Here is a 24,008-nt window from a genome sequence, read left to right on the forward strand (position 1 = left end):
TTTTACAAATGACACTCTCCAATCCCATTATCAGTTCATTAGCATACATATTTCTGCAGATTTAAGTCCAGTTGGAAAGTATCTGCATGCATGTGTTGCCATAGAAAATATTTACATATAGTCTTATGCATGTTCTTATAAATACAGGAAAGTATTCATATTCTAAAAGTACCTGGTTTAGAAAGAAATCCATTGTGAAAAATGATGTTGATTATCTAAGATTTGTTCAATTCTTCAATAAAACATTCTTTGGATTTCTTCACCTTGATTGTATATTATGTTTGCAACAAGCTTTAAAAACTTCACATATCTGGCAGGATTTGATTTTGAATGGGTATACCCTAATGGAGAATGAGTTCATTACCTCAACCACGTGGCCAAAGTTACCTGAACAATGTCGACATAATAAACTACTGTTATAAAATAAAATAAATTATTCCTTGAAGTGGAGGTAACGTGTTACAATATTTCCTTAAAGGCTGTAACATTAAATGCAATTTTGGAAAATACAGCACCTACTGTAGTTGAGGTTTATGTAAAATGAAGTTATAATGATTTATAAGCTAGTCTTTCCATGTGATTGAAAAGCAACACGTAGTTGGCAGGATTTGAACCTACGCGGGGAGACCCAAATGGATTTCAAGTCCATCGCCTTAACCACTCGGCCACAACTACCTTACTTGTGGCATAGTTCAAAAATTTGAGCTCAATAATAAATAATCATATTTCTAGTTGAAATAAATTACCAATGCAATTTTACACAGTTTTTTTTTGCTATATTAGCAGATACACTTTGGTAAATATAATAGCTGATATAGATTAATGTAAAATGTAGGCGTCAAGGACATTTAATCTTGTGCATTATGAAACAGTCCATCACCTCATGCACTTGGCCACAGCTACCTGAACAGTACAGACATAATAACTTGGTGTTAAAAATTTATAGTTTTTTTTTAATTTGCTGAAATGGAGGTAACATGTTACAACATTTCATTAAAAGTTGTAACTTTAAAATCCATTTTGGAAAATTTAGCACCTAGTGGAGTTATATGGAAAAGTAAGTTTTAATGATTTAGAAGTTTAAATTTACATTTGATTGAAAAGTTACACGTAGTTGGCAGGATTTGAACCTGCGCGGGGAACCCCCAATGGATTTCGAGTCCATCGCCTTAACCACTCGGCCACAACTACCTGACTAGCAGTTTACCGAAAACATTGAGAGCAGATATATTGTTTCAGATTTCTAGTTGGCAGAAAAAAACAATAGACTTTTTCTCATTTTGTTGCTATATTAATACTTAAACTTTGCAAAAAATAATAGCTAGTATAGACTCATGTAAGTGTCAAGGACATTTACTCTTAAGCTTAGTGAAACATAAATCAGAGTCTTAGAGCAACATTTTAAATGCACTGTTTATGTAAAATGCATTGCATGTTTCCTTGATATTTCATTAAATAGTTATTATTTAAGATGGATACAATTTTTCATTGGTGTCATTCTTTTTTTTATTTGGATTTTTTACAAATGACACTCTCCAATCCCATTATCAGTTCATTAGCATACATATTTCTGCAGATTTAAGTCCAGTTGGAAAGTATCTGCATGCATGTGTTGCCATAGAAAATATTTACATATAGTCTTATGCATGTTCTTATAAATACAGGAAAGTATTCATATTCTAAAAGTACCTGGTTTAGAAAGAAATCCATTGTGAAAAATGATGTTGATTATCTAAGATTTGTTCAATTCTTCAATAAAACATTCTTGGGATTTCTTCACCTTGATTGTATATTATGTTTGCAACAAGCTTTAAAAACTTCACATATCTGGCAGGATTTGATTTTGAATGGGTATACCCTAATGGAGAATGAGTTCATTACCTCAACCACGTGGCCAAAGTTACCTGAACAATGTCGACATAATAAACTACTGTTATAAAATAAAATAAATTATTCCTTGAAGTGGAGGTAACGTGTTACAATATTTCCTTAAAGGCTGTAACATTAAATGCAATTTTGGAAAATACAGCACCTACTGTAGTTGAGGTTTATGTAAAATGAAGTTATAATGATTTATAAGCTAGTCTTTCCATGTGATTGAAAAGCAACACGTAGTGGAGATATATAGAAAAGTAAGTTTTAATAATTTAGAAGTTTAAATTTACATTTGATTGAAAGTTACACATAGTTGGCAGGATTTGAACCTGCGTCGGGAACCCCCAATGGATTTCGAGTCCATCGCCTTAACCACTCGGCCACAACTACCTGACTAGCAATTTACTGAAAACATTGAGAGCAGATATATTGTTTCAGATTTCTAGTTGGCAGAAAAAAACAATAGACTTTTTCTCATTTTGTTTTTATATTAATACTTAAACTTTGCAAAAAATAATAGCTAGTATAGACTCATGTAAGTGTCAAGGACATTTACTCTTAAGCTTAGTGAAACATAAATCAGAGTCTTAGAGCAACATTTTAAATGCACTGTTTATGTAAAATGCATTGCATGTTTCCTTGATATTTCATCAAATAGTTATTATTTAAGATGGATACAATTTTTCATTGGTGTCATTCTTTTTTTTATTTGGATTTTTTACAAATGACACTCTCCAATCCCATTATCAGTTCATTAGCATACATATTTCTGCAGATTTAAGTCCAGTTGGAAAGTATCTGCATGCATGTGTTGCCATAGAAAATATTTACATATAGTCTTATGCATGTTCTTATAAATACAGGAAAGTATTCATATTCTAAAAGTACCTGGTTTAGAAAGAAATCCATGGTAAAAAATGATGTTGATTATCTAAGATTTGTTCAATTCTTCAATAAAACATTCTTTGGATTTCTTCACCTTGATTGTATATTATGTTTGCAACAAGCTTTAAAAACTTCACATATCTGGCAGGATTTGATTTTGAATGGGTATACCCTAATGGAGAATGAGTTCATTACCTCAACCACGTGGCCAAAGTTACCTGAACAATGTCGACATAATAAACTACTGTTATAAAATAAAATAAATTATTTCTTGAAGTGGAGGTAACGTGTTACAATATTTCCTTAAAGGCTGTAACATTAAATGCAATTTTGGAAAATACAGCACCTACTGTAGTTGAGGTTTATGTAAAATGAAGTTATAATGATTTATAAGCTAGTCTTTCCATGTGATTGAAAAGCAACAAGTAGTGGAGTTATATGGAAAAGTAAGTTTTAATAATTTAGAAGTTTAAATTTACATTTGATTGAAAGTTACACATAGTTGGCAGGATTTGAACCTGCGTCGGGAACCCCCAATGGATTTCGAGTCCATCGCCTTAACCACTCGGCCACAACTACCTGACTAGCAATTTACTGAAAACATTGAGAGCAGATATATTGTTTCAGATTTCTAGTTGGCAGAAAAAAATAATAGACTTTTTCTCATTTTGTTTTTATATTAATACTTAAACTTTGCAAAAAATAATAGCTAGTATAGAATCATGTAAGTGTCAAGGACATTTACTCTTAAGCTTAGTGAAACATAAATCAGAGTCTTAGAGCAACATTTTAAATGCACTGTTTATGTAAAATGCATTGCATGTTTCCTTGATATTTCATCAAATAGTTATTATTTAAGATGGATACAATTTTTCATTGGTGTCATTCTTTTTTTTATTTGGATTTTTTACAAATGACACTCTCTAATCCCATTATCAGTTCATTAGCATACATATTTCTGCAGATTTAAGTCCAGTTGGAAAGTATCTGCATGCATGTGTTGCCATAGAAAATATTTACATATAGTCTTATGCATGTTCTTATAAATACAGGAAAGTATTCATATTCTAAAAGTACCTGGTTTAGAAAGAAATCCATTGTGAAAAATGATGTTGATTATCTAAGATTTGTTCAATTCTTCAATAAAACATTCTTTGGATTTCTTCACCTTGATTGTATATTATGTTTGCAACAAGCTTTAAAAACTTCACATATCTGGCAGGATTTGATTTTGAATGGGTATACCCTAATGGAGAATGAGTTCATTACCTCAACCACGTGGCCAAAGTTACCTGAACAATGTCGACATAATAAACTACTGTTATAAAATAAAATAAATTATTCCTTGAAGTGGAGGTAACGTGTTACAATATTTCCTTAAAGGCTGTAACATTAAATGCAATTTTGGAAAATACAGCACCTACTGTAGTTGAGGTTTATGTAAAATGAAGTTATAATGATTTATAAGCTAGTCTTTCCATGTGATTGAAAAGCAACACGTAGTTGGCAGGATTTGAACCTACGCGGGGAGACCCAAATGGATTTCAAGTCCATCGCCTTAACCACTCGGCCACAACTACCTTACTTGTGGCATAGTTCAAAAATTTGAGCTCAATAATAAATAATCATATTTCTAGTTGAAATAAATTACCAATGCAATTTTACACAGGTTTTTTTTGCTATATTAGCAGATACACTTTGGTAAATATAATAGCTGATATAGATTAATGTAAAATGTAGGCGTCAAGGACATTTAATCTTGTGCATTATGAAACAGTCCATCACCTCATGCACTTGGCCACAGCTACCTGAACAGTACAGACATAATAACTTGGTGTTAAAAATTTATAGTTTTTTTTTAATTTGCTGAAATGGAGGTAACATGTTACAACATTTCATTAAAAGTTGTAACTTTAAAATCCATTTTGGAAAATTTAGCACCTAGTGGAGTTATATGGAAAAGTAAGTTTTAATGATTTAGAAGTTTAAATTTACATTTGATTGAAAAGTTACACGTAGTTGGCAGGATTTGAACCTGCGCGGGGAACCCCCAATGGATTTCGAGTCCATCGCCTTAACCACTCGGCCACAACTACCTGACTAGCAGTTTACCGAAAACATTGAGAGCAGATATATTGTTTCAGATTTCTAGTTGGCAGAAAAAAACAATAGACTTTTTCTCATTTTGTTGCTATATTAATACTTAAACTTTGCAAAAAATAATAGCTAGTATAGACTCATGTAAGTGTCAAGGACATTTACTCTTAAGCTTAGTGAAACATAAATCAGAGTCTTAGAGCAACATTTTAAATGCACTGTTTATGTAAAATGCATTGCATGTTTCCTTGATATTTCATTAAATAGTTATTATTTAAGATGGATACAATTTTTCATTGGTGTCATTCTTTTTTTTATTTGGATTTTTTACAAATGACACTCTCCAATCCCATTATCAGTTCATTAGCATACATATTTCTGCAGATTTAAGTCCAGTTGGAAAGTATCTGCATGCATGTGTTGCCATAGAAAATATTTACATATAGTCTTATGCATGTTCTTATAAATACAGGAAAGTATTCATATTCTAAAAGTACCTGGTTTAGAAAGAAATCCATTGTGAAAAATGATGTTGATTATCTAAGATTTGTTCAATTCTTCAATAAAACATTCTTTGGATTTCTTCACCTTGATTCTATATTATGTTTGCAACAAGCTTTAAAAACTTCACATATCTGGCAGGATTTGATTTTGAATGGGTATACCCTAATGGAGAATGAGTTCATTACCTCAACCACGTGGCCAAAGTTACCTGAACAATGTCGACATAATAAACTACTGTTATAAAATAAAATAAATTATTCCTTGAAGTGGAGGTAACGTGTTACAATATTTCCTTAAAGGCTGTAACATTAAATGCAATTTTGGAAAATACAGCACCTACTGTAGTTGAGGTTTATGTAAAATGAAGTTATAATGATTTATAAGCTAGTCTTTCCATGTGATTGAAAAGCAACACGTAGTTGGCAGGATTTGAACCTACGCGGGGAGACCCCAATGGACTTCAAGTCCATCGCCTTAACCACTCGGCCACAACTACCTTACTTGTGGCATAGTTCAAAAATTTGAGCTCAATAATAAATAATCATATTTCTAGTTGAAATAAATTACCAATGCAATTTTACACAGGTTTTTTTTGCTATATTAGCAGATACACTTTGGCAAATATAATAGCTGATATAGATTAATGTAAAATGTAGGCGTCAAGGACATTTAATCTTGTGCATTATGAAACAGTCCATCACCTCATGCACTTGGCCACAGCTACCTGAACAGTACAGACATAATAACTTGGTGTTAAAAATTTATAGTTTTTTTTTAATTTGCTGAAATGGAGGTAACATGTTACAACATTTCATTAAAAGTTGTAACTTTAAAATCCATTTTGGAAAATTTAGCACCTAGTGGAGTTATATGGAAAAGTAAGTTTTAATGATTTAGAAGTTTAAATTTACATTTGATTGAAAAGTTACACGTAGTTGGCAGGATTTGAACCTGCGCGGGGAACCCCCAATGGATTTCGAGTCCATCGCCTTAACCACTCGGCCACAACTACCTGACTAGCAGTTTACCGAAAACATTGAGAGCAGATATATTGTTTCAGATTTCTAGTTGGCAGAAAAAAACAATAGACTTTTTCTCATTTTGTTGCTATATTAATACTTAAACTTTGCAAAAAATAATAGCTAGTATAGACTCATGTAAGTGTCAAGGACATTTACTCTTAAGCTTAGTGAAACATAAATCAGAGTCTTAGAGCAACATTTTAAATGCACTGTTTATGTAAAATGCATTGCATGTTTCCTTGATATTTCATCAAATAGTTATTATTTAAGATGGATACAATTTTTCATTGGTGTCATTCTTTTTTTTATTTGGATTTTTTACAAATGACACTCTCCAATCCCATTATCAGTTCATTAGCATACATATTTCTGCAGATTTAAGTCCAGTTGGAAAGTATCTGCATGCATGTGTTGCCATAGAAAATATTTACATATAGTCTTATGCATGTTCTTATAAATACAGGAAAGTATTCATATTCTAAAAGTACCTGGTTTAGAAAGAAATCCATTGTGAAAAATGATGTTGATTATCTAAGATTTGTTCAATTCTTCAATAAAACATTCTTTGGATTTCTTCACCTTGATTGTATATTATGTTTGCAACAAGCTTTAAAAACTTCACATATCTGGCAGGATTTGATTTTGAATGGGTATACCCTAATGGAGAATGAGTTCATTACCTCAACCACGTGGCCAAAGTTACCTGAACAATGTCGACATAATAAACTACTGTTATAAAATAAAATAAATTATTCCTTGAAGTGGAGGTAACGTGTTACAATATTTCCTTAAAGGCTGTAACATTAAATGCAATTTTGGAAAATACAGCACCTACTGTAGTTGAGGTTTATGTAAAATGAAGTTATAATGATTTATAAGCTATTCTTTCAATGTGATTGAAAAGCAACACGTAGTTGGCAGGATTTGAACCTACGCGGGGAGACCCCAATGGATTTCAAGTCCATCGCCTTAACCACTCGGCCACAACTACCTTACTTGTGGCATAGTTCAAAAATTTGAGCTCAATAATAAATAATCATATTTCTAGTTGAAATAAATTACCAATGCAATTTTACACAGGTTTTTTTTGCTATATTAGCAGATACACTTTGGTAAATATAATAGCTGATATAGATTAATGTAAAATGTAGGCGTCAAGGACATTTAATCTTGTGCATTATGAAACAGTCCATCACCTCATGCACTTGGCCACAGCTACCTGAACAGTACAGACATAATAACTTGGTGTTAAAAATTTATAGTTTTTTTTTAATTTGCTGAAATGGAGGTAACATGTTACAACATTTCATTAAAAGTTGTAACTTTAAAATCCATTTTGGAAAATTTAGCACCTAGTGGAGTTATATGGAAAAGTAAGTTTTAATGATTTAGAAGTTTAAATTTACATTTGATTGAAAAGTTACACGTAGTTGGCAGGATTTGAACCTGCGCGGGGAACCCCAAATGGATTTCGAGTCCATCGCCTTAACCACTCGGCCACAACTACCTGACTAGCAGTTTACCGAAAACATTGAGAGCAGATATATTGTTTCAGATTTCTAGTTGGCAGAAAAAAACAATAGACTTTTTCTCATTTTGTTGCTATATTAATACTTAAACTTTGCAAAAAATAATAGCTAGTATAGACTCATGTAAGTGTCAAGGACATTTACTCTTAAGCTTAGTGAAACATAAATCAGAGTCTTAGAGCAACATTTTAAATGCACTGTTTATGTAAAATGCATTGCATGTTTCCTTGATATTTCATCAAATAGTTATTATTTAAGATGGATACAATTTTTCATTGGTGTCATTCTTTTTTTTATTTGGATTTTTTACAAATGACACTCTCCAATCCCATTATCAGTTCATTAGCATACATATTTCTGCAGATTTAAGTCCAGTTGGAAAGTATCTGCATGCATGTGTTGCCATAGAAAATATTTACATATAGTCTTATGCATGTTCTTATAAATACAGGAAAGTATTCATATTCTAAAAGTACCTGGTTTAGAAAGAAATCCATTGTGAAAAATGATGTTGATTATCTAAGATTTGTTCAATTCTTCAATAAAACATTCTTTGGATTTCTTCACCTTGATTGTATATTATGTTTGCAACAAGCTTTAAAAACATCACATATCTGGCAGGATTTGATTTTGAATGGGTATACCCTAATGGAGAATGAGTTCATTACCTCAACCACGTGGCCAAAGTTACCTGAACAATGTCGACATAATAAACTACTGTTATAAAATAAAATAAATTATTCCTTGAAGTGGAGGTAACGTGTTACAATATTTCCTTAAAGGCTGTAACATTAAATGCAATTTTGGAAAATACAGCACCTACTGTAGTTGAGGTTTATGTAAAATGAAGTTATAATGATTTATAAGCTAGTCTTTCCATGTGATTGAAAAGCAACACGTAGTTGGCAGGATTTGAACCTACGCGGGGAGACCCCAATGGATTTCAAGTCCATCGCCTTAACCACTCGGCCACAACTACCTTACTTGTGGCATAGTTCAAAAATTTGAGCTCAATAATAAATAATCATATTTCTAGTTGAAATAAATTACCAATGCAATTTTACACAGGTTTTTTTGCTATATTAGCAGATACACTTTGGTAAATATAAAAGCTGATATAGATTAATGTAAAATGTAGGCGTCAAGGACATTTAATCTTGTGCATTATGAAACAGTCCATCACCTCATGCACTTGGCCACAGCTACCTGAACAGTACAGACATAATAACTTGGTGTTAAAAATTTATAGTTTTTTTTTAATTTGCTGAAATGGAGGTAACATGTTACAACATTTCATTAAAAGTTGTAACTTTAAAATCCATTTTGGAAAATTTAGCACCTAGTGGAGTTATATGGAAAAGTAAGTTTTAATGATTTAGAAGTTTAAATTTACATTTGATTGAAAAGTTACACGTAGTTGGCAGGATTTGAACCTGCGCGGGGAACCCCCAATGGATTTCGAGTCCATCGCCTTAACCACTCGGCCACAACTACCTGACTAGCAGTTTACTGAAAACATTGAGAGCAGATATATTGTTTCAGATTTCTAGTTGGCAGAAAAAAACAATAGACTTTTTCTCATTTTGTTGCTATATTAATACTTAAACTTTGCAAAAAATAATAGCTAGTATAGACTCATGTAAGTGTCAAGGACATTTACTCTTAAGCTTAGTGAAACATAAATCAGAGTCTTAGAGCAACATTTTAAATGCACTGTTTATGTAAAATGCATTGCATGTTTCCTTGATATTCCTTTAAATAGTTATTATTTAAGATGGATACAATTTTTCATTGGTGTCATTCTTTTTTTTATTTGGATTTTTTACAAATGACACTCTCCAATCCCATTATCAGTTCATTAGCATACATATTTCTGCAGATTTAAGTCCAGTTAGAAAGTATCTGCATGCATGTGTTGCCATAGAAAATATTTACATATAGTCTTATGCATGTTCTTATAAATACAGGAAAGTATTCATATTCTAAAAGTACCTGGTTTAGAAAGAAATCCGTTGTGAAAAATGATGTTGATTATCTAAGATTTGTTCAATTCTTCAATAAAACATTCTTTGGATTTCTTCACCTTGATTGTATATTATGTTTGCAACAAGCTTTAAAAACTTCACATATCTGGCAGGATTTGATTTTGAATGGGTATACCCTAATGGAGAATGAGTTCATTACCTCAACCACGTGGCCAAAGTTACCTGAACAATGTCGACATAATAAACTACTGTTATAAAATAAAATAAATTATTCCTTGAAGTGGAGGTAACGTGTTACAATATTTCCTTAAAGGCTGTAACATTAAATGCAATTTTGGAAAATACAGCACCTACTGTAGTTGAGGTTTATGTAAAATGAAGTTATAATGATTTATAAGCTAGTCTTTCCATGTGATTGAAAAGCAGCACGTAGTTGGCAGGATTTGAACCTACGCGGGGAGACCCCAATGGATTTCAAGTCCATCGCCTTAACCACTCGGCCACAACTACCTTACTTGTCGCATAGTTCAAAAATTTGAGCTCAATAATAAATAATCATATTTCTAGTTGAAATAAATTACCAATGCAATTTTACACAGGTTTTTTTGCTATATTAGCAGATACACTTTGGTAAATATAATAGCTGATATAGATTAATGTAAAATGTAGGCGTCAAGGACATTTAATCTTGTGCATTATGAAACAGTCCATCACCTCATGCACTTGGCCACAGCTACCTGAACAGTACAGACATAATAACTTGGTGTTAAAAATTTATAGTTTTTTTTTAATTTGCTGAAATGGAGGTAACATGTTACAACATTTCATTAAAAGTTGTAACTTTAAAATCCATTTTGGAAAATTTAGCACCTAGTGGAGTTATATGGAAAAGTAAGTTTTAATGATTTAGAAGTTTAAATTTACATTTGATTGAAAAGTTACACGTAGTTGGCAGGATTTGAACCTGCGCGGGGAACCCCCAATGGATTTCGAGTCCATCGCCTTAACCACTCGGCCACAACTACCTGACTAGCAGTTTACCGAAAACATTGAGAGCAGATATATTGTTTCAGATTTCTAGTTGGCAGAAAAAAACAATAGACTTTTTCTCATTTTGTTGCTATATTAATACTTAAACTTTGCAAAAAATAATAGCTAGTATAGACTCATGTAAGTGTCAAGGACATTTACTCTTAAGCTTAGTGAAACATAAATCAGAGTCTTAGAGCAACATTTTAAATGCACTGTTTATGTAAAATGCATTGCATGTTTCCTTGATATTCCTTTAAATAGTTATTATTTAAGATGGATACAATTTTTCATTGGTGTCATTCTTTTTTTTATTTGGATTTTTTACAAATGACACTCTCCAATCCCATTATCAGTTCATTAGCATACATATTTCTGCAGATTTAAGTCCAGTTAGAAAGTATCTGCATGCATGTGTTGCCATAGAAAATATTTACATATAGTCTTATGCATGTTCTTATAAATACAGGAAAGTATTCATATTCTAAAAGTACCTGGTTTAGAAAGAAATCCGTTGTGAAAAATGATGTTGATTATCTAAGATTTGTTCAATTCTTCAATAAAACATTCTTTGGATTTCTTCACCTTGATTGTATATTATGTTTGCAACAAGCTTTAAAAACTTCACATATCTGGCAGGATTTGATTTTGAATGGGTATACCCTAATGGAGAATGAGTTCATTACCTCAACCACGTGGCCAAAGTTACCTGAACAATGTCGACATAATAAACTACTGTTATAAAATAAAATAAATTATTCCTTGAAGTGGAGGTAACGTGTTACAATATTTCCTTAAAGGTAACATTAAATGCAATTTTGGAAAATACAGCACCTACTGTAGTTGAGGTTTATGTAAAATGAAGTTATAATGATTTATAAGCTAGTCTTTCCATGTGATTGAAAAGCAACACGTAGTTGGCAGGATTTGAACCTACGCGGGGAGACCCCAATGGATTTCAAGTCCATCGCCTTAACCACTCGGCCACAACTACCTTACTTGTGGCATAGTTCAAAAATTTGAGCTCAATAATAAATAATCATATTTCTAGTTGAAATAAATTACCAATGCAATTTTACACAGGTTTTTTTTGCTATATTAGCAGATACACTTTGGCAAATATAATAGCTGATATAGATTAATGTAAAATGTAGGCGTCAAGGACATTTAATCTTGTGCATTATGAAACAGTCCATCACCTCATGCACTTGGCCACAGCTACCTGAACAGTACAGACATAATAACTTGGTGTTAAAAATTTATAGTTTTTTTTTTAATTTGCTGAAGTGGAGGTAACATGTTACAACATTTCATTAAAAGTTGTAACTTTAAAATCCATTTTGGAAAATTTAGCACCTAGTGGAGTTATATGGAAAAGTAAGTTTTAATGATTTAGAAGTTTAAATTTACATTTGATTGAAAAGTTACACGTAGTTGGCAGGATTTGAACCTGCGTGGGGAACCCCCAATGGATTTCGAGTCCATCGCCTTAACCACTCGGCCACAACTACCTGACTAGCAGTTTACCGAAAACATTGAGAGCAGATATATTGTTTCAGATTTCTAGTTGGCAGAAAAAAACAATAGACTTTTTCTCATTTTGTTGCTATATTAATACTTAAACTTTGCAAAAAATAATAGCTAGTATAGACTCATGTAAGTGTCAAGGACATTTACTCTTAAGCTTAGTGAAACATAAATCAGAGTCTTAGAGCAACATTTTAAATGCACTGTTTATGTAAAATGCATTGCATGTTTCCTTGATATTTCATCAAATAGTTATTATTTAAGATGGATACAATTTTTCATTGGTGTCATTCTTTTTTTTATTTGGATTTTTTACAAATGACACTCTCCAATCCCATTATCAGTTCATTAGCATACATATTTCTGCAGATTTAAGTCCAGTTGGAAAGTATCTGCATGCATGTGTTGCCATAGAAAATATTTACATATAGTCTTATGCATGTTCTTATAAATACAGGAAAGTATTCATATTCTAAAAGTACCTGGTTTAGAAAGAAATCCATGGTAAAAAATGATGTTGATTATCTAAGATTTGTTCAATTCTTCAATAAAACATTCTTTGGATTTCTTCACCTTGATTGTATATTATGTTTGCAACAAGCTTTAAAAACTTCACATATCTGGCAGGATTTGATTTTGAATGGGTATACCCTAATGGAGAATGAGTTCATTACCTCAACCACGTGGCCAAAGTTACCTGAACAATGTCGACATAATAAACTACTGTTATAAAATAAAATAAATTATTCCTTGAAGTGGAGGTAACGTGTTACAATATTTCCTTAAAGGCTGTAACATTAAATGCAATTTTGGAAAATACAGCACCTACTGTAGTTGAGGTTTATGTAAAATGAAGTTATAATGATTTATAAGCTAGTCTTTCCATGTGATTGAAAAGCAACACGTAGTGGAGTTATATGGAAAAGTAAGTTTTAATAATTTAGAAGTTTAAATTTACATTTGATTGAAAGTTACACATAGTTGGCAGGATTTGAACCTGCGTCGGGAACCCCCAATGGATTTCGAGTCCATCGCCTTAACCACTCGGCCACAACTACCTGACTAGCAATTTACTGAAAACATTGAGAGCAGATATATTGTTTCAGATTTCTAGTTGGCAGAAAAAAACAATAGACTTTTTCTCATTTTGTTTTTATATTAATACTTAAACTTTGCAAAAAATAATAGCTAGTATAGACTCATGTAAGTGTCAAGGACATTTACTCTTAAGCTTAGTGAAACATAAATCAGAGTCTTAGAGCAACATTTTAAATGCACTGTTTATGTAAAATGCATTGCATGTTTCCTTGATATTTCATCAAATAGTTATTATTTAAGATGGATACAATTTTTCATTGGTGTCATTCTTTTTTTTATTTGGATTTTTTACAAATGACACTCTCCAATCCCATTATCAGTTCATTAGCATACATATTTCTGCAGATTTAAGTCCAGTTGGAAAGTATCTGCATGCATGTGTTGCCATAGAAAATATTTACATATAGTCTTATGCATGTTCTTATAAATACAGGAAAGTATTCATATTCTAAAAGTACCTGGTTTAGAAAGAAATCCATTGTGAAAAATGATGTTGATTATCTAAGATTTGTTCAATTCTTCAATAAAACATTCTTTGGATTTCTTCACCTTGATTGTATATTATGTTTGCAACAAGCTTTAAAAACTTCACATATCTGGCAGGATTTGATTTTGAATGGGTATACCCTAATGGAGAATGAGTTCATTACCTCAACCACGTGGCCAAAGTTACCTGAACAATGTCGACATAATAAACTACTGTTATAAAATAAAATAAATTATTCCTTGAAGTGGAGGTAACGTGTTACAATATTTCCTTAAAGGCTGTAACATTAAATGCAATTTTGGAAAATACAGCACCTACTGTAGTTGAGGTTTATGTAAAATGAAGTTATAATGATTTATAAGCTAGTCTTTCCATGTGATTGAAAAGCAACACGTAGTTGGCAGGATTTGAACCTACGTGGGGAGACCCCAATGGATTTCAAGTCCATCGCCTTAACCACTCGGCCACAACTACCTTACTTGTGGCATAGTTCAAAAATTTGAGCTCAATAATAAATAATCATATTTCTAGTTGAAATAAATTACCAATGCAATTTTACACAGGTTTTTTTGCTATATTAGCAGATACACTTTGGTAAATATAATAGCTGATATAGATTAATGTAAAATGTAGGCGTCAAGGACATTTAATCTTGTGCATTATGAAACAGTCCATCACCTCATGCACTTGGCCACAGCTACCTGAACAGTACAGACATAATAACTTGGTGTTAAAAATTTATAGTTTTTTTTTAATTTGCTGAAATGGAGGTAACATGTTACAACATTTCATTAAAAGTTGTAACTTTAAAATCCATTTTGGAAAATTTAGCACCTAGTGGAGTTATATGGAAAAGTAAGTTTTAATGATTTAGAAGTTTAAATTTACATTTGATTGAAAAGTTACACGTATTTGGCAGGATTTGAGCCTACGCGGGGAACCCCCAATGGATTTTGAGTCCATCGCCTTAACCACTCGGCCACAACTACCTGATTAGCAGTTTACCGAAAACATTGAGAGCAGATATATTGTTTCAGATTTCTAGTTGGCAGAAAAAAACAATAGACTTTTTCTCATTTTGTTGCTATATTAATACTTAAACTTTGCAAAAAATAATAGTGTCAAGGACATTTACTCTTAAGCTTAGTGAAACATAAATCAGAGTCTTAGAGCAACATTTTAAATGCACTGTTTATGTAAAATGCATTGCATGTTTCCTTGATATTTCATCAAATAGTTATTATTTAAGATGGATACAATTTTTCATTGGTGTCATTCTTTTTTTTATTTGGATTTTTTACAAATGACACTCTCCAATCCCATTATCAGTTCATTAGCATACATATTTCTGCAGATTTAAGTCCAGTTGGAAAGTATCTGCATGCATGTGTTGCCATAGAAAATATTTACATATAGTCTTATGCATGTTCTTATAAATACAGGAAAGTATTCATATTCTAAAAGTACCTGGTTTAGAAAGAAATCCGTTGTGAAAAATGATGTTGATTATCTAAGATTTGTTCAATTCTTCAATAAAACATTCTTTGGATTTCTTCACCTTGATTGTATATTATGTTTGCAACAAGCTTTAAAAACTTCACATATCTGGCAGGATTTGATTTTGAATGGGTATACCCTAATGGAGAATGAGTTCATTACCTCAACCACGTGGCCAAAGTTACCTGAACAATGTCGACATAATAAACTACTGTTATAAAATAAAATAAATTATTCCTTGAAGTGGAGGTAACGTGTTACAATATTTCCTTAAAGGCTGTAACATTAAATGCAATTTTGGAAAATACAGCACCTACTGTAGTTGAGGTTTATGTAAAATGAAGTTATAATGATTTATAAGCTAGTCTTTCCATGTGATTGAAAAGCAACACGTAGTGGAGTTATATGGAAAAGTAAGTTTTAATAATTTAGAAGTTTAAATTTACATTTGATTGAAAGTTACACATAGTTGGCAGGATTTGAACCTGCGTCGGGAACCCCCAATGGATTTCGAGTCCATCGCCTTAACCACTCGGCCACAACTACCTGACTAGCAATTTACTGAAAACATTGAGAGCAGATATATTGTTTCAGATTTCTAGTTGGCAGAAAAAAACAATAGACTTTTTCTCATTTTGTTGCTATATTAATACTTAAACTTTGCAAAAAATAATAGCTAGTATAGACTCATGTAAGTGTCAAGGACATTTACTCTTAAGCTTAGTGAAACATAAATCAGAGTCTTAGAGCAACATTTTAAATGCACTGTTTATGTAAAATGCATTGCATGTTTCCTTGATATTTCATCAAATAGTTATTATTTAAGATGGATACAATTTTTCATTGGTGTCATTCTTTTTTTTATTTGGATTTTTTACAAATGACACTCTCCAATCCCATTATCAGTTCATTAGCATACATATTTCTGCAGATTTAAGTCCAGTTGGAAAGTATCTGCATGCATGTGTTGCCATAGAAAATATTTACATATAGTCTTTCTTTTTTTTGGAGGGGGATTTTTTACAAATGACACTCTCCAATCCCATTATCAGTTCATTAGAATACATATTTCTGCAGATCTAAGTCCAGTTGGAAAGTATCTGCATGCATGTGTTGCCATAGAAAAATATTTACATATAGTCTTATGCATGTTGTTATAAATACAGGAAGGGCTTCATATTCTAAAAGTACCTGGTTTAGAAAGAAATCCATTGTGAAAAATTATGTTGATTATCTAAGATTTGTTCAATTCTTCAATAAAACATTCTTTGGATTTCTTCACCTTGATCGTATATTATGTTTGCAACAAGCTTTAAAAGCTTCACATATCTGGCAGGATTTGATTTTGAATGGGTATATCCTAATGGAAAATGAGTTCATTACCTCAACCACGTGGTCAAAGTTACCTGAACAATGTCGACATAATAAACTACTGTTATAAAATAACAATATTTATTTCTTGAAGTGGAGGTAACGTGTTACAATATTTCCTTAAAAGCTGTAACATTAAATGCAATTTTGGAAAACACAGCACCTACTGTAGTCGAGTTTTATGTAAAATGAAGTTATAATGATTTATAAGCTAGTCTTTCCATGTGAATGAAAAGCGACACGTAGTTGGCAGGATTTGAACCTATGTGGGGAGACCCCAATGGATTTCAAGTCCATCGCCTTAACCACTCGGCCACAACTACCTTACTTGTGGCAAAGTTAAAAAATTGAGCTCAATAATAAATATTTATATTTCTAGTTGAAATAAGTTACCAATGCAATTTTACACAGTTTTTTTTACTATATTAGCAGATACACTTTGGCAAATATAATAGCTGATATAGATTAATGTAAAATGTAGGCGTCAAGGACATTTAATCTTGTGCATTATGAAACAGTCCATCACCTTATGCACTTGGCCACAGCTACCTGAACAGTACAGACATAATAACTTGGTGTTAAAAATTAATAGTTTTTTTTTAATTTGCTGAAGTGGAGGTAACATGTTAGGTACTTATGTAATATCTGGACTCCCGTTTTTCTTATGAGACCGCGTCCCCTCGCGGGGCTCGCTGCGCTCACCACGCTTCGGGCACGGTGGTTCGCTGCGCTCACCACACTATATAAAATCAACTCCATGCGTAGTTGGATAGTAGGGGTATGAAAAAATGGGGTGCATTTAACATGGTAGTCCAGATAATACATAAGTACCACATGTTACAACATTTCATTAAAAGTTGTAACTTTAAAATCCATTTTGGAAAATTTAGCACCTAGTGGAGTTATATGGAAAAGTACGTTTTAATGATTTAGAATTTTATCTTTACATTTGATTGAAAAGTTTCACGTAGTTGGCAGGATTTGAACCTGCGCGGGGAATCCCCAATGGATTTCGAGTCCATCGCCTTAACCACTCAGCCACAACTACCTGACTGGCGGTTTACCAAAAACATTGAGCGCAGAAATTTTGTTTCAGATTTCTAGTTTGCAGAAATAACCAATAGACTTTTTCTAATTTTGTTGCTATATTAATACTTAAACTTTGCAAAAAATAATAGCTAGTATAGACTCATGTAAGTGTCAAGGACATTTACTCTTAAGCTTAGTGAAACATAAATCAGAGTCTTAGAGCAACATTTTAAATGCACTGTTTATGTAAAATGCATTGCATGTTTCCTTGATATTTCATCAAATAGTTATTATTTAAGATGGATACAATTTTTCATTGGTGTCATTCTTTTTTTTATTTGGATTTTTTACAAATGACACTCTCCAATCCCATTATCAGTTCATTAGCATACTTATTTCTGCATATTTAAGTCCAGTTGGAAAGTATCTGCATGCATGTGTTGCCATAGAAAAATATTTACATATAGTCTTGTGCATGTTCTTATAAATACAGGAAGAACTTCATATTCTAAAAGTACCTGGTTTAGAAAAAAATCCATTGTGAAAAATGATGTTGATTATCTAAGATTTGTTCAATTCTTCCATAAAACATTCTTTGGATTTCTTCACCTTGATCGTATATTATGTTTGCAACAAGCTTTAAAAGCTTCACATATCTGGCAGGATTTGATTTTGAATGGGTATACCCTAATGGAGAATGAGTTCATTACCTCAACCACGTGGCCAAAGTTACCTGAACAATGTCGACATAATAAACTACTGTTATAAAATAAAAAAAAATATTCCTCGAAGTGCAGGTAACGTGTTACAATATTTCCTTAAAAGCTGTAACATTAAATGCAATTTTGGAAAATACAGCACCTACTGTAGTTTAGTTTTATGTAAAATGATGTTATAATTATTTATAAGCTAGTCTTTCCGTGTGATTGAAAAGCAACACGTAGTTGGCAGGATTTGAAACTACGCGGGGAGACCCCAATGGATTTCAAGTCCATCGCCTTAACCACTCGGCCACAACTACCTTACTTGTGGCAAAGTTCAAAAATTTGAGCTCAATAATAAATATTTATATTTCTAGTTGAAATACATTACCAATGCAATTTTACACAGTTTTTTTTTTACTATATTAGCAGATACACTTTGGCAAATATAATAGATGATATAGATTAATGTAAAATGTAGGCGTCAAGGACATTTAATCTTGTGCATTATGAAACAGTCCATCACTTGGCCACAGCTACCTGAACAGTACAGACATAATAACTTGGTGTTAAAAATTAATAGTTTTTTTTTTTTTAAATTTGCTGAAGTGGAGGTAACATGTTACAACATTTCATTAAAAGTTGTAACTTTAAAATCCATTTTGGAAAATTTAGCACCTAGTGGAGTTATATGGAAAAGTAAGTTTTAATGATTTAGAAGTTTATCTTTACATTTGATTGAAAAGTTTCACATAGTTGGCAGGATTTGAACCTGCGTGGGGAACCCGCAATGGATTTCGAGTCCATCGCCTTAATCACTCGGCCACAACTACTTGACTAGTGGTTTACTGAAAATATTGAGTGCAGAAATATTGTTTCAGATTTCTAGTTGGCAGAAATAACCAATAGACTTTTTCTCATTTTGTTGCTATATTAATACTTAAACTTTGCAAAAAATAATAGCTAGTGTAGACTCATGTAAGTGTCAAGGACATTTACTCTTAAGCTTAGTGAAACATAAATCAGAGTCTTAGAGCAACATTTTAAATGCACTGTTTATGTAAAATGCATTGCATGTTTCCTTGATATTTCATCAAATAGTAATTATTTAAGATGGATACAATTTTTCATTGGTGTCATTCTTTTTTTTATTTGGATTTTTTACAAATGACACTCTCCAATCCCATTATCAGTTCATTAGCATACATATTTCTGCAGATTTAAGTCCAGTTGGAAAGTATCTGCATGCATGTGTTGCCATAGAAAAATATTTACATATAGTCTTATGCATGTTATTATAAATACAGGAAGAACTTCATATTCTAAAAGTACCTGGTTTAGAAAGAAATCCATTGTGAAAAATGATGTTGATTATCTAAGATTTGTTCAATTCTTCCATAAAACATTCTTTGGATTTCTTCACCTTGATCGTATATTATGTTTGCAACAAGCTTAAAAAGCTTCACATATCTGGCAGGATTTGATTTTGAATGGGTATACCCTAATGAAGAATGAGTTCATTACCTCAACCACGTTGCCAAAGTTACCTGAACAATGTCGACATAATAAACTATTGTTATAAAATAAAAAAAAATTATTCCTTGAAGTGGAGGTAACGTGTTACAATATTTCGTTAAAAGCTGTAACGTTAAATGCAATTTTGGAAAATACAGCACCTACTGTAGTTGAGTTTTATGTAAAATGAAGTTATAATGATTTTATCCATGTGATTGAAAAGCAACACGTAGTTGGCAGGATTTGAACCTACGCGGGGAGACCCCAATGGTTTTCAAGTCCATCGCCTTAACCACTCGGCCACAACTACCTTACTTGTGGCAAAGTTCAAAAATTTGAGCTCATTAATAAATATTTATATTTCTAGTTGAAATAAATTACCAATGCAATTTTACAGAGTTTTTTTTTTACTATATTAGCAGATACACTTTGGCAAATATAATAGCTGATATAGGTTAATGTAAAATGTAGGCGTCAAGGACATTTAATCTTGTGCATTATGAAACAGTCCATCACTTGGCCACAGCTACCTGAACAGTACAGACATAATAACTTGGTGTTAAAAATTAATAGTTCTTTTTAAAATTTGCTGAAGTGGAGGTAACATGTTACAACATTTCATTAAAAGTTGTAACTTTAAAATCCATTTTGGAAAATTTAGCACCTAGTGGAGTTATATGGAAAAGTAAGTTTTAATGATTTAGAAGTTTATCTTTACATTTGATTGAAAAGTTTCATATAGTTGGCAGGATTTGAACCTGCTTGGGGAACCCGCAATGGATTTCGAGTCCATCGCCTTAACCACTCGGCCACAACTACCTGACGAGCAGTTTTCCGAAAATATTGAGTACAGAAATATTGTTTCAGATTTCTAGTTGGCAGAAATAACCAATAGAATTTTTCTCATTTTGTTGCTATATTAATACTTAAACTTTGCAAAAAATAATAGCTAGTATAGACTCATGTAAGTGTCAAGGACATTTACTCTTAAGCTTAGTGAAACATAAATCAGAGTCTTAGAGCAACATTTTAAATGCACTGTTTATGTAAAATGCATTGCATGTTTCCTTGATATTTCATCAAATAGTAATTATGTAAGATGGATACAATTTTTCATTGGTGTCATTCTTTTTTTTATATGGATTTTTCACAAATGACACTCTCCAATCCCATTATCAGTTCATTAGCATACATATTTCTGCAGATGTAAGTCCAGTTGGAAAGTATCTGCATGCATGTGTTGCCATAGAAAAATATTTACATATAGTCTTATGCATGTTGTTATAAATACAGGAAGTGCTTCATATTCTAAAAGTACCTGGTTTAGAAAGAAATCCATTGTGAAAAATGATGTTGATTATCTAAGATTTGTTCAATTCTTCAATAAAACATTCTTTGGATTTCTTCACCTTGATCGTATATTATGTTTGCAACAAGCTTTAAAAGCTTCACATATCTGGCAGGATTTGATTTTGAATGGGTATATCCTAATGGAGAATGAGTTCATTACCTCAACCACGTGGCCAAAGTTACCTGAACAATGTCGACATAATAAACTACTGTTATAAAATAACAATATTTATTTCTTGAAGTGGAGGTAACGTGTTACAATATTTCCTTAAAAGCTGTAACATTAAATGCAATTTTGGAAAACACAGCACCTACTGTAGTCGAGTTTTATGTAAAATGAAGTTATAATGATTTATAAGCTAGTCTTTCCATGTGATTGAAAAGCAACACGTAGTTGGCAGGATTTGAACCTACGCGGGGAGACCCCAATGGATTTCAAGTCCATCGCCTTAACCAATCGGCCACAACTAGCTTACTTGTAGCAAAGTTCAAAAATTTGAGCTCAATAATAAATATTGATATTTCTAGTTGAAATAAATTACCAATGCAATTTTACACAGTTTTTTTACTATATTAGCAGATACACTTTGGCAAATATAATAGCTGATATAGATTAATGTAAAATGTAGGCGTCAAGGACATTTAATCTTGTGCATTATGAAACAGTCCATCACCTTATGCACTTGGCCACAGCTACCTGAACAGTACAGACATAATAACTTGGTGTTAAAAATTAACAGTTTTTTTTTTAATTTGCTGAAGTGGAGGTAACATGTTACAACATTTCATTAAAAGTTGTAACTTTAAAATCCATTTTTTGAAAATTTAGCACCTTGTGGAGTTATATGGAAAAGTACGTTTTAATGATTTAGAATTTTATCTTTACATTTGATTGAAAAGTTTCACGTAGTTGGCAGGATTTGAACCTGCGCGGGGAATCCCCAATGTATTTCTAGTCCATCGCCTTAACCACTTAGCCACAACTACCCGACAAGCAGTTTACCGAAAACATTGAGCGCAGAAATATTGTTTCAGATTTCTAGTTGGCATAAATAACCAATAGACTTTTTCTCATTTTAATACTTAAACTTTGCAAAAAATAATAGCTAGTATAGACTCATGTAAGTTTCAAGGACATTTACTCTTAAGCTTAGTGAAACATAAATCAGAATCTTAGAGCAACATTTTAAATGCACTGTTTATGTAAAATGCATTGCATGTTTCCTTGATATTTCATCAAATAGTAATTATTTAAGATGGATACCATTTTTCATTGGTGTCTTTCTTTTTTTTGGAGGGGGATTTTTTACAAATGACACTCTCCAATCCCATTATCAGTTCATTAGAATACATATTTCTGCAGATCTAAGTCCAGTTGGAAAGTATCTGCATGCATGTGTTGCCATAGAAAAATATTTACATATAGTCTTATGCATGTTGTTATAAATACAGGAAGGGCTTCATATTCTAAAAGTACCTGGTTTAGAAAGAAATCCATTGTGAAAAATTATGTTGATTATCTAAGATTTGTTCAATTCTTCAATAAAACATTCTTTGGATTTCTTCACCTTGATCGTATATTATGTTTGCAACAAGCTTTAAAAGCTTCACATATCTGGCAGGATTTGATTTTGAATGGGTATATCCTAATGGAAAATGAGTTCATTACCTCAACCACGTGGTCAAAGTTACCTGAACAATGTCGACATAATAAACTACTGTTATAAAATAACAATATTTATTTCTTGAAGTGGAGGTAACGTGTTACAATATTTCCTTAAAAGCTGTAACATTAAATGCAATTTTGGAAAACACAGCACCTACTGTAGTCGAGTTTTATGTAAAATGAAGTTATAATGATTTATAAGCTAGTCTTTCCATGTGAATGAAAAGCGACACATAGTTGGCAGGATTTGAACCTATGTGGGGAGACCCCAATGGATTTCAAGTCCATCGCCTTAACCACTCGGCCACAACTACCTTACTTGTGGCAAAGTTAAAAAATTGAGCTCAATAATAAATATTTATATTTCTAGTTGAAATAAGTTACCAATGCAATTTTACACAGTTTTTTTTACTATATTAGCAGATACACTTTGGCAAATATAATAGCTGATATAGATTAATGTAAAATGTAGGCGTCAAGGACATTTAATCTTGTGCATTATGAAACAGTCCATCACCTTATGCACTTGGCCACAGCTACCTGAACAGTACAGACATAATAACTTGGTGTTAAAAATTAATAGTTTTTTTTTAATTTGCTGAAGTGGAGGTAACATGTTAGGTACTTATGTAATATCTGGACTCCCGTTTTTCTTATGAGACCGCGTCCCCTCGCGGGGCTCGCTGCGCTCACCACGCTTCGGGCACGGTGGTTCGCTGCGCTCACCACACTATATAAAATCAACTCCATGCGTAGTTGGATAGTAGGGGTATGAAAAAATGGGGTGCATTTAACATGGTAGTCCAGATAATACATAAGTACCACATGTTACAACATTTCA

At 32.1% G+C, this 24,008-nt stretch overlaps 28 non-coding genes across 28 annotated transcripts; all 28 read right to left on the reverse strand.

The window, feature by feature from the left end:
* Positions 1-593: 593 nt before the first annotated feature.
* Positions 594-675, reverse strand: TRNAS-UGA (transfer RNA serine (anticodon UGA)). Its single transcript has one exon. It is a non-coding gene; the product is annotated as a tRNA-Ser (tRNA).
* A 434-nt stretch (positions 676-1,109) lies between these two features.
* TRNAS-CGA (transfer RNA serine (anticodon CGA)) lies at positions 1,110-1,191 on the reverse strand. Its single transcript has one exon. It is a non-coding gene; the product is annotated as a tRNA-Ser (tRNA).
* Positions 1,192-2,183: 992 nt separating this feature from the next.
* Positions 2,184-2,265, reverse strand: TRNAS-CGA (transfer RNA serine (anticodon CGA)). Its single transcript has one exon. It is a non-coding gene; the product is annotated as a tRNA-Ser (tRNA).
* A 992-nt stretch (positions 2,266-3,257) lies between these two features.
* Positions 3,258-3,339, reverse strand: TRNAS-CGA (transfer RNA serine (anticodon CGA)). Its single transcript has one exon. It is a non-coding gene; the product is annotated as a tRNA-Ser (tRNA).
* A 919-nt stretch (positions 3,340-4,258) lies between these two features.
* TRNAS-UGA (transfer RNA serine (anticodon UGA)) lies at positions 4,259-4,340 on the reverse strand. Its single transcript has one exon. It is a non-coding gene; the product is annotated as a tRNA-Ser (tRNA).
* A 434-nt stretch (positions 4,341-4,774) lies between these two features.
* TRNAS-CGA (transfer RNA serine (anticodon CGA)) lies at positions 4,775-4,856 on the reverse strand. The gene has a single exon. It is a non-coding gene; the product is annotated as a tRNA-Ser (tRNA).
* Positions 4,857-5,775: 919 nt separating this feature from the next.
* On the reverse strand, positions 5,776-5,857 carry TRNAS-UGA (transfer RNA serine (anticodon UGA)). Its single transcript has one exon. It is a non-coding gene; the product is annotated as a tRNA-Ser (tRNA).
* Positions 5,858-6,291: 434 nt separating this feature from the next.
* On the reverse strand, positions 6,292-6,373 carry TRNAS-CGA (transfer RNA serine (anticodon CGA)). Its single transcript has one exon. It is a non-coding gene; the product is annotated as a tRNA-Ser (tRNA).
* Positions 6,374-7,292: 919 nt separating this feature from the next.
* Positions 7,293-7,374, reverse strand: TRNAS-UGA (transfer RNA serine (anticodon UGA)). Its single transcript has one exon. It is a non-coding gene; the product is annotated as a tRNA-Ser (tRNA).
* A 434-nt stretch (positions 7,375-7,808) lies between these two features.
* TRNAS-CGA (transfer RNA serine (anticodon CGA)) lies at positions 7,809-7,890 on the reverse strand. The gene has a single exon. It is a non-coding gene; the product is annotated as a tRNA-Ser (tRNA).
* Positions 7,891-8,809: 919 nt separating this feature from the next.
* Positions 8,810-8,891, reverse strand: TRNAS-UGA (transfer RNA serine (anticodon UGA)). The gene has a single exon. It is a non-coding gene; the product is annotated as a tRNA-Ser (tRNA).
* Positions 8,892-9,324: 433 nt separating this feature from the next.
* TRNAS-CGA (transfer RNA serine (anticodon CGA)) lies at positions 9,325-9,406 on the reverse strand. The gene has a single exon. It is a non-coding gene; the product is annotated as a tRNA-Ser (tRNA).
* A 919-nt stretch (positions 9,407-10,325) lies between these two features.
* TRNAS-UGA (transfer RNA serine (anticodon UGA)) lies at positions 10,326-10,407 on the reverse strand. Its single transcript has one exon. It is a non-coding gene; the product is annotated as a tRNA-Ser (tRNA).
* A 433-nt stretch (positions 10,408-10,840) lies between these two features.
* On the reverse strand, positions 10,841-10,922 carry TRNAS-CGA (transfer RNA serine (anticodon CGA)). Its single transcript has one exon. It is a non-coding gene; the product is annotated as a tRNA-Ser (tRNA).
* Positions 10,923-11,838: 916 nt separating this feature from the next.
* TRNAS-UGA (transfer RNA serine (anticodon UGA)) lies at positions 11,839-11,920 on the reverse strand. Its single transcript has one exon. It is a non-coding gene; the product is annotated as a tRNA-Ser (tRNA).
* A 435-nt stretch (positions 11,921-12,355) lies between these two features.
* On the reverse strand, positions 12,356-12,437 carry TRNAS-CGA (transfer RNA serine (anticodon CGA)). Its single transcript has one exon. It is a non-coding gene; the product is annotated as a tRNA-Ser (tRNA).
* Positions 12,438-13,429: 992 nt separating this feature from the next.
* TRNAS-CGA (transfer RNA serine (anticodon CGA)) lies at positions 13,430-13,511 on the reverse strand. The gene has a single exon. It is a non-coding gene; the product is annotated as a tRNA-Ser (tRNA).
* Positions 13,512-14,430: 919 nt separating this feature from the next.
* On the reverse strand, positions 14,431-14,512 carry TRNAS-UGA (transfer RNA serine (anticodon UGA)). The gene has a single exon. It is a non-coding gene; the product is annotated as a tRNA-Ser (tRNA).
* Positions 14,513-14,945: 433 nt separating this feature from the next.
* TRNAL-CAA (transfer RNA leucine (anticodon CAA)) lies at positions 14,946-15,027 on the reverse strand. Its single transcript has one exon. It is a non-coding gene; the product is annotated as a tRNA-Leu (tRNA).
* A 972-nt stretch (positions 15,028-15,999) lies between these two features.
* On the reverse strand, positions 16,000-16,081 carry TRNAS-CGA (transfer RNA serine (anticodon CGA)). Its single transcript has one exon. It is a non-coding gene; the product is annotated as a tRNA-Ser (tRNA).
* Positions 16,082-17,147: 1,066 nt separating this feature from the next.
* TRNAS-UGA (transfer RNA serine (anticodon UGA)) lies at positions 17,148-17,229 on the reverse strand. The gene has a single exon. It is a non-coding gene; the product is annotated as a tRNA-Ser (tRNA).
* A 643-nt stretch (positions 17,230-17,872) lies between these two features.
* TRNAS-CGA (transfer RNA serine (anticodon CGA)) lies at positions 17,873-17,954 on the reverse strand. Its single transcript has one exon. It is a non-coding gene; the product is annotated as a tRNA-Ser (tRNA).
* A 920-nt stretch (positions 17,955-18,874) lies between these two features.
* Positions 18,875-18,956, reverse strand: TRNAS-UGA (transfer RNA serine (anticodon UGA)). The gene has a single exon. It is a non-coding gene; the product is annotated as a tRNA-Ser (tRNA).
* Positions 18,957-19,387: 431 nt separating this feature from the next.
* On the reverse strand, positions 19,388-19,469 carry TRNAS-CGA (transfer RNA serine (anticodon CGA)). Its single transcript has one exon. It is a non-coding gene; the product is annotated as a tRNA-Ser (tRNA).
* A 910-nt stretch (positions 19,470-20,379) lies between these two features.
* Positions 20,380-20,461, reverse strand: TRNAS-UGA (transfer RNA serine (anticodon UGA)). Its single transcript has one exon. It is a non-coding gene; the product is annotated as a tRNA-Ser (tRNA).
* Positions 20,462-20,888: 427 nt separating this feature from the next.
* On the reverse strand, positions 20,889-20,970 carry TRNAS-CGA (transfer RNA serine (anticodon CGA)). The gene has a single exon. It is a non-coding gene; the product is annotated as a tRNA-Ser (tRNA).
* Positions 20,971-21,890: 920 nt separating this feature from the next.
* TRNAS-UGA (transfer RNA serine (anticodon UGA)) lies at positions 21,891-21,972 on the reverse strand. The gene has a single exon. It is a non-coding gene; the product is annotated as a tRNA-Ser (tRNA).
* A 1,427-nt stretch (positions 21,973-23,399) lies between these two features.
* On the reverse strand, positions 23,400-23,481 carry TRNAS-UGA (transfer RNA serine (anticodon UGA)). The gene has a single exon. It is a non-coding gene; the product is annotated as a tRNA-Ser (tRNA).
* Between the last annotated feature and the right edge of the window lie 527 nt (positions 23,482-24,008).

This window comes from Crinia signifera, chromosome 11, assembly GCF_055691185.1.
Source record: "Crinia signifera chromosome 11, ASM5569118v1, whole genome shotgun sequence".
Classification (NCBI taxonomy): Eukaryota; Metazoa; Chordata; class Amphibia; order Anura; family Myobatrachidae; genus Crinia; species Crinia signifera.